This window comes from Elephantulus edwardii, unplaced genomic scaffold (genome assembly GCF_000299155.1).
Source record: "Elephantulus edwardii isolate Elephantulus edwardi_28Jun2011 unplaced genomic scaffold, EleEdw1.0 scaffold00204, whole genome shotgun sequence".
NCBI classification, from domain to species: Eukaryota; Metazoa; Chordata; class Mammalia; order Macroscelidea; family Macroscelididae; genus Elephantulus; species Elephantulus edwardii.
In genome coordinates this window covers 6,004,548-6,013,373 of record NW_006399954.1, presented here as the reverse complement: position 1 = coordinate 6,013,373, position 8,826 = coordinate 6,004,548, and the positions used below count along the sequence as shown (strand labels likewise).

The 8,826-nt window shown below is 36.6% G+C and overlaps 1 pseudogene; it reads right to left on the bottom strand.

Moving 5' to 3' along the window:
• Positions 1 to 3,149: 3,149 nt before the first annotated feature.
• Positions 3,150 to 3,797, bottom strand: LOC102875734 (annotated as a pseudogene).
• Between the last annotated feature and the right edge of the window lie 5,029 nt (positions 3,798 to 8,826).

Here is an 8,826-nt window from a genome sequence, read left to right as displayed (position 1 = left end):
TCCAAGTTCTTCTCAGTTTTGGCTAGGAAGGTAGTACCATTTGCATAACACAGGTTGTTGATGAGTCTTTCTCCAATTCTGAGGGTACAGTCTTCACCAGAAAGTCCAGCCTTCTGAAGGATCTGTTTACCATGTTCACTGAAAAGACCTGGAGAAAGGATATATCCATTTCTTGATAATATATTATTCTATGTTTCCTTTGCTCTGTCCAGACAATAGCTTCCTGGTCTACCTACAGAATTCATACAAGCACAATCAAGTGTTCTGAGATTCCCAATCTTCTCAATGTTAGCCACAATTTGTTTTGAATCACACAGTCAAAAGTTTTTATATAGTAAATAAAGGACAAATAGACATCCTCCTGGTACTCTCTACTTTCAGCCATGATCTGTCTGATATCAGCAATGATATCCCCAGTTCCATAGGCTCTTCTAAATGCAGCTTGTATTTATATGGAAGTTCTTTGCCAATGTACTGTTTTTCATTATAGAGTCCAGGACTTTGGATAATTGGCTCAGACGGAATAGGTGTGAAGACAGTTCTGATACAACCCTGACAATTAAGATTTTTTCTGTTGTTTGCTTTTTTGTTGTTATTGGCTTGACTTTAAAAAAAAACCACTTTTGAAAATTTTTTGTTTTATTTTCTTTTATTCATACTGTGTTTCAAATAATTATTCTCATACATTGTGTCATAAAATTAATACCATTGGTCTGTGCTCACTATTACCCAATCTTTTTCAGACCCCCACTGGGTCTTTCCTAATTCCTTGACCCCCTCCCTCCACTCACCAAATTCTGTGGTCTCATAATTACTTCCCCTTTATACTTTCTGCCCCCCTTCCCTCTCCTCTTCCCTCTTTGGAAATTTATACACATCATACTATCTAGCCTTCTGTTTTTACAATAATGATTTTTATGCAGTACTTGTCCTTATGAGCCTAAGCTAGTTCACTCAGTATAATCGCTCTCTAGCCTCTCCCATATTATATAGTTTTGGTTTTTTAAATTGTTGCTCCTGAGTCCTGCATAGTGTTCCATCCTGTGAATCAAAACCACCATGAGATACCTTCTCACTCCTGTTGCAATGACAAAGTTTAGCAGGACAACAAGCAATAATTGCTGGAGAGGGTGTGGAGAGATGGGAACTCATTGTTGGTGGGATTGTAAAATGGTACAATCACTATATTTGATTTTTTATTTTCACAGTAAGAAGCATGGCTTATTGGCAGGTTACACCGCAGGACAGCCACCACTCCTCCCTCTGAAAATGGGCACAGGTCATGTGTGGGACTTCCGATCCTCACCATGTCTGATTTTAAACTATGCAGTGTTCGCCTTTTTCCACATGAGCACATTTAAATGCTCCACGATTCCTATTCTTCTCAGTATTATAGATTAATTAAACTAATTCCTTAAAAGTTATTATTGTTATTATGTGCTGTTTAGTCATCTGTGACTCATGTTGTTGTTGTTATTGCTGTTGTTGTTATGTGCCATCGAGTCACCTGTGACTCATACCAATTCTATATACAATAGACCTAAACCTTGCTCTATCCTGTGCCAATTGCACTGTCTCTGACACACCTATCATCATTACCCCAATCACTGAATCAATCCACCTCATCGAGGGTCTTCCTCTCCTGTGTTGTCCCTCCATCCTCCCAAACATGATGTTCCTCTCCAAGAACTGGTCCTCCTTGCAGCATGTCCAAAGTATGTCAGACGAAACCTCAGAATGCTTGCCTCTAAGGAGCAACCTTGCTTCACCTTCTACAGGATGAATTTTTTCTCTTAGCATTAAAAGAAAATGGAAAGAATACACAGAGTCGTTGTACCAAAAGGAACAACGTATGAGCAAGAGCCTGTGGTGATGAAGGAAGAAGTTCACGCTGCTCTGAAAGAATTGATGAAAAAACAAGGCCCCAGGAATTGATAGCACACCGATTGATATATTTCAACTAACAGATGCTGTCCTGGATGTGCTCACAAAGTTGTGCCAAGAAATCTGAAGGACAACTACCTGGCCAACTGAGTGAAAGAGATCTATATTTGTTCCCATTCCAAAGAAAACTGATCCAAAAGAGTGTGGAAATTATCGAACAGCATCATTGATCTCACATGCAAGCAAGACTCTGCTCAAAATTATCAAAAAATGACTGGAACAAAGTAATTGTGAAGACCATGGCCTGGATTAGGTTCACCTTAGTCTCTAGACTGGCATTGTTTCTTGAAAGATATAAATTAAGTTTATGTATGAAGTAGTAAATAACCTGAACCATCTAGAACCTATTAAATAGGTAGAAAGTTTAGTTAGAACTTTTCTTCATTGAAACTCCACACTCACATAGTTTCACTGGTAAATTCTAGCAAATATCTGAGGTAGTAATAATAACAATTATACAATTTCTTTCAGAAAATGAAAAAGAAGGAAACACTTTTTGTGGTGAGTTGAATTCTAAAATGGCCTCTGAATTCCCAGGTTGGGGAATATATGGAGTTCTCTGTTGCTGTTAGGTGCCATTTAGTTGACTTGGATTCATAGAGAACTTCTGAACGACTAGGCAACTCTGTGACCTAGTGGTATCTTCACCGCCATTCCAAAGGCACACAATTCAAATCCACCAGCTTCTCTGTGAGAGAAATGCAATCTCATCCCGTGCAATGAAACTGCATTTGAAAACCCACTGAAGGGTTAGCTTGATGATACACAACAATAACAATGTACAACTAATCTGAGTCTTTCAGTATCATCCACCACTTTTGTCATCTCTAATATACGTGAGCTCATTGTTACTCTGTCAGTTCATCAAACTGAAGATCTTCTTGTCTATTTTATCCATAATTTGTTAGGATCCATAAAGTCAAAGCATTTGCATAGTTCATAATTCATAAAACATATACAATCAGCTTTCTTTTTTTTTCTCAGAAAACATATACAATCAGCTTTCTTTTTTTTTCTCAGAAACTTAGATTTTTTATTTTTCCTATTTCTGATACTCCCATAAACAGCAAATGATGCCAAGAAAAGTTTACTCTTGAATCGAGTATTTATATATTTCAAGAACAATGAAAAGCTTTTAAAACAATGTTGTTTTTCTGATTTAGCTTTAGAAAGTACATTAGATATTTATTTCCAGAATCCATCCTTTACAGAGAAGACAAGAAATTTCTAAAGTCCATCCTTGGACTTTTCTGGGATTCCTGTTGACTGAGCAACAATTTTAGTTGAGAGAACTGCTTCTTCCTTTTGCTCATGCTCTTGGAAGAAGAGAAAGTGGGTGTTGACTGTCCAGACGTAGGTGTTCTGAAAATCAATGATGGACTCTTCCCTGTGGAACTGAACCTCTCATGGTTTGAGTTTGCAGAACTTGGAGTCTTTCTCTGGGGTATCTTCAGGGAAGACTGAGGCATGCTAGGATTGCTTATCGATGATAGAGAGCGTCTACTTTTACCACAATGTTTCACTGTCCTGTTGCATGTTTTACAAGTAACCAACAATACACTACTGGAGTCTTTGTACTTTTTCACGAGTTTTGCTTCTTTAAAAGTTAGTGTATAACCTTTTGCTTCTCAATTAAGAAGTCTCTGTATTTGGGGTGTCATTCTGAGCTTGGGTTTGAGACGCACTCTAGAGTTATCCAACACCAGCAACTGGAAACAGTGGGGACATGTTTCTTCAGAAGTGTTCTTAGTATCGTCTGACAAACCGTAGGTCCAGAGGAGATAACGGGCCTGGCTCGGGCAGCTGGCTTGGAGTTTCCGCGCCGCAGCCTCTAGGTAGCGCCTCTGCCCCATAGTCATCAATGGGCACAATCACCTTTCTAATATTCCCTGCCTTCATTCAAGATCCATCTGTCATCACCAACAATTCTGGAAGTTCTCTATGTACTGTGTCAATCATTTTAAATAATCTTTAATAATATTTTAACAATATTGTATGTGATATGAATTACAACGTTTGATAATGTTCACATTGTGTTACATAACATTTTTAGAAACAGGAACAAATATAGATCTCTTCCAATCAGTTAGCTAGGTATCTGTCCTCCAAATTTCTTGGCATTGACTAGTGTATACATTCAAGACTGTATCTGTTTGATGAAGCATATAACTGGTATTCCATTGATTCCTGGAGCCTTATTTTTGTGAATGCCTTCAGTGTAGGTTGAATGTCTTCCTTCATTACCATTGGTTCTTGATCATATACTACTTCCTGAAACATTTCTGTTTTGGTCAAATCTTATTGGTACAGTGAGTAATTCTGTGTATTTCTTCCATCTTCTTTTGATAATTCCTGCATCATTCACTATTTTGTCCATAGAATAGTTTAAATTTTTCCCTCCATTATTTCAGCTTGAGAAATGCTTTGTTCTTCCCTTTTGGCCTTTTTAACTCCAGTTCTTTGCACATTTTGTTATAATACTTTGCTTTGTCTTATCAAGCTGCACTTTGAAATCTTGTGTTCATCTCTTTTACTTCAGCATTTCTTCACCTTGTTTCAACCTCTCTCTATGTTCTATTGCAAATGTCAGAGTTTCTTCCGACTTTCATTTTAGTCTTCCCCCCCTTTTATGTACCATCTTTTATGGTACTCAGATGATACAAATGATGTGCAACTGCTTACCAAAAGGTTGTAGGTTCAAATCCATCCAATGATAGCTCAAAATAAGTTCTAAAAATCTACCTCCAAAATAGCTTTAAAAAGCACAGACACACATGAGGTTCTCTATGAGTCTCTGAGTTTGTATAACTCTATAAGAATGAGCACTTGTGTACACATACTTTCCCCCAGTTATTTACCCAAACACTAATCAAGCTGTAACTATGAAAGAATTTTACATATGTAACTAAGGTAAAGAATTTTGCATATGTAATTAAGGTCTCATATTTGCATATACAATTAAGATTCCAAAGCAGATGATACCAAGATTAAAGAATTATCTTGATGGATTCAGTGAAATTACAAGATGTCTTCAAAAGTTTCATGTAATTACTTTTTTCAGAGAATTTTTATTTTGGTGTAGTTTGGGGTATTATTTTACTCCTGGCTGTACATAGTGGAAGAAGTTCTCTGACTTGATGCACAAGCAGTGTTTGCTGTTCTGGATAAAAATTGAGGGAAGCACATGACAAGAAATAGAGGGGTCCCTCTTGTAGCTTAGTGGCAAGGGGTTGGGCTGCCAACTCACAGGTGTCCGTATTCACCAGCTGTTACATTGGAGGAAGATGGGCAATCTCCTTCCTTGAGATGAACTTTCTGTGAAAACTCACTGGAGGAGGGTTTTAGTTGATTCAGACTCAAAGCTACACAACATCTACAAATGTCAGTGGTTTGTGTTTGACAACAAGCAAGGTAATGGGGACATCTGTCCTAAAACAGTATGGAACTGAATCCTAGCAATAAAAATAGCAATGAAAACAGAAATAGCAACCCAACAAATAACTTGGATTATTGCCTTGGGGTTTACTGAGAAGAATATTCAACCTTATTTTACTGGAATCCTGACATAATAAAAAGGTTTGCAAGATTAGTACACATTTAAAAAAATTCAAAACATTAGTTCAATAGATTAACAAATATCAAAAGTAAAAGCATATTTTCATGAGAAGTATAAAAAAGCATAAAATAGTATAAAAAGTATTAAATAATACAAAAAGTGTAAAACAGAAAACAGTCTTTATTAAACTAAAATATCAGCAAATAAGAGACAGGAGAGATCTTTCTAACCTGATACGCTATAGCTAGCATTATACATTTTGTTGAAGTGGGGGGAAACCAAAGATGTACATAAGCACCAGGCTAGGTGAAGAACAAGGTCAGCAAAGGTGGTAGGAAAGGTGACAGAGACTCTCAGTGAGATGAGCTGTCACACATCTGAGATGATGAATTCTAATGTGCTGCTTTTAGTGACAATGATGCAGAAACAAGCAATGCTTTCTTCTGTTGTTCAAAAGGTTGCCATGAACTGGAGTTGTCTCTACGGGATATTTCTGATCTGAATGAAACAAAAAAAAAGTTTTTATATTCTTAAATGTCACAATATTTTATATAGATAGTATTTTCGCTTCTACCAAAACAGGTTAGGAAGATTAAGATTGAAATTTAGAAATGTGTCGGATGTAAGATAGCCATGGAGAAGTCAATTATCACAACACACAAAATCAGAAATGGAAATTTAAAAAAATAACACTAAGAATACCATGAAATATTCAGGGAAAAAACTGACAAGTGATGCTTACCATTTATTTCATGAAAACATAAAACATTGTTGATTAAACTTGTAATCATGTGCTAATAATAACTAGAAATTAAAATGGAAAAATTAGAAATAAAGTAGAAGTAGACATAAGTTTTGTATAAGTGTTCTGGGATCCCTATTAGGGTTCTGGAATCCTGATTCTTTTCAATGTTAGCTGTAATTTGTTATGATTTGTACAGTCAAACTCTTTTGCCTAGTCAATAAAATATAAATAGACATTCTTCTATTATGCTCCACTTACAAAGTGGAAAGACTGGTGGTTGGAAAATATAACCTTAGTGACAGAAATGAAGCTGAAGAATGCTTCATAGAAGTTCATACAGTGAGTTGATTGTAAATACTTTTTTAAAAGCATAAACAATGTATTCAAACATTGTAAATAAATTAGTATAAAATTTTAAAAAGAAAGAAAATAAAAACAAAAAAGCACAAACAATAAGAGATCCATATTTGTCCCCATTCCCAAGAAAGATGATCTAACAGAATGTGGAAATTATTGAACAATATGAATATTATGTGCAAGCAAAATATTATTGAAGATGATCTGAAAATGACAGAACTACTGGAAGTTCAAGCTGAATTTAGAAGGGGCCGTGGCACCAGGGACATCATTGCTGATGTCAGATGAATCCTGGCTAAAAGCATAGAATACTAAAAGAATGGCTGTTTGTATTTTATTGACTATGGAAAGGTTTTAGACTATGTGGATAATAACAAATTATAGCCAAAATTGAGAATAATGGAGAACCCAGAACACTAATACAAAATCTATATCTAAATCAAGAAGATGTGTCTTATGAGCAGAACAAGGGGACATGCATGGTTTAAAATCAGGAAAGGTGTGCATCAGGGTTGTATTCTTTCTTCATACCTTTTCCATCTGTACACTGAGCAACTTATTCAAGAAGCTGGACTCTTCATAGATGATTATGACCAACCTACTTTATGCAGATGGCCCAATCTTGCTACTAAAAGTGAAGAAGGCTCAAAAACACTAGTCCTTAAAAACTGCAAATTGGAATTATAGAGATGTCACTACTCATTATGGCATCATAAGTGGCATTTTAAAATTTTACAATAGTTAAGAAGACTGACCTTAAAAAAATGTTCAAGATAAGGTAGAAAACCCAGAACCTATATTGTTGCTGAGAATGAAATATTGTATAATCACTATGGAAAATCATTCAAGAGTTAGAATAAAATATAAACTCCATCTCTTATCCTGATATTACAATACTAGTTATTTGCCAATGAGAGAAAAATGTACATTCCTATTAAAAAATATATGCCTAAACATTCACAGAAGCTTTTGTCAATACCTAAAAATCAGAACAATCCTAAATTACTCATCAGAGAGTAGTAAATAGGTACGCAATTATGACACAATGGAAATTACTCCAATCAAAGGAAGGAAATCAATACTTATATATTCAACAGTGGGGACAAAATTCAGTTATTCTAAGTGAGGAAGGAGAAATGAGGATATGTAATACAATTTTTTTTTATAAAAACAAACCTATAAAGATAGAAGATCGTCAAGGATTCCCTGGGGACTAGGAGTCAAGGAAGTGAGAGAGAGTAAGAGTGTTATCTCAAGGGATGAGGAAGCTTTTCAGTGTTGTTCGGCTCTGCCAACTCGCTCTGACTCCTAGCAATCCTGTGAATAGACTGAAGCCTGGCCCTGCCTTAGCCATGCCCACCATACCTACCACACACAGGCCCACTGTGGCGGGACTGAGTCAATTCATCTCCTTGAGGGTCTTCCTTTCTTTTTCTAACTTTTCCTAGAGGTTGCCGCTTTCCAAGGACTAGCTCTTCCTTACATGTCCAAGAGTAATGGAATTTCAATCTGGAGTGAGGCAATGTTTCAAGTGTGTATCAATACATCGGTTTCATTAGATTAGGTACTTTAATCCTCATACGTGTAAATCATGGTGGTGCAGCCTTTTGGGCTGCAGTGTGAAACTATCAGATCATACAAGGGAGAAAAATGACCATCACCTCTCATGAATATTCACAGCCCCAAAAATCGGACAGAGGGTTGCTGTGAATCATAAGCTACTTGACTGCAATGGGTTCTACCACAATAAAGCCATTCAGATAAAAATTACAATAAATAGTTTGACTTCACCCACTTTTTTTTTATTTCTTTTTTTATAATTTTTTTTAATTGGGAAAAACATATTGGGGGTACAAGGAGGTGAGGGTTGGGGGCAGAAGGGTGAGGATGGGCCAGGATGAAGTTGCAGAGCTGCACAGTTTGGTCGGTGGGGGTAACAGGTGAAGGAAATGATGAGGGTCCAGTGGGGATCAGACGCTACAGAGGAATGACAAGCATTTCCCAATAGTAATTAAACCAACTGTCTTATTGATTTGGGAATTAGATGCCGACTCTCTGGCTTCTTCATGCTGAACAGGGGAGTAGATATAAAGGGGGGAAGGGAGGATGCTTTATCACCTTACTGGTGGTCTTGGGTTACAGCTGTTTGCCTTCTTGCTCTGTTAGAAGATATTTTCCTGTCATTTGCTCCCCTCTGAACTGCAAAGTGTTTTCCCAGGTGGGT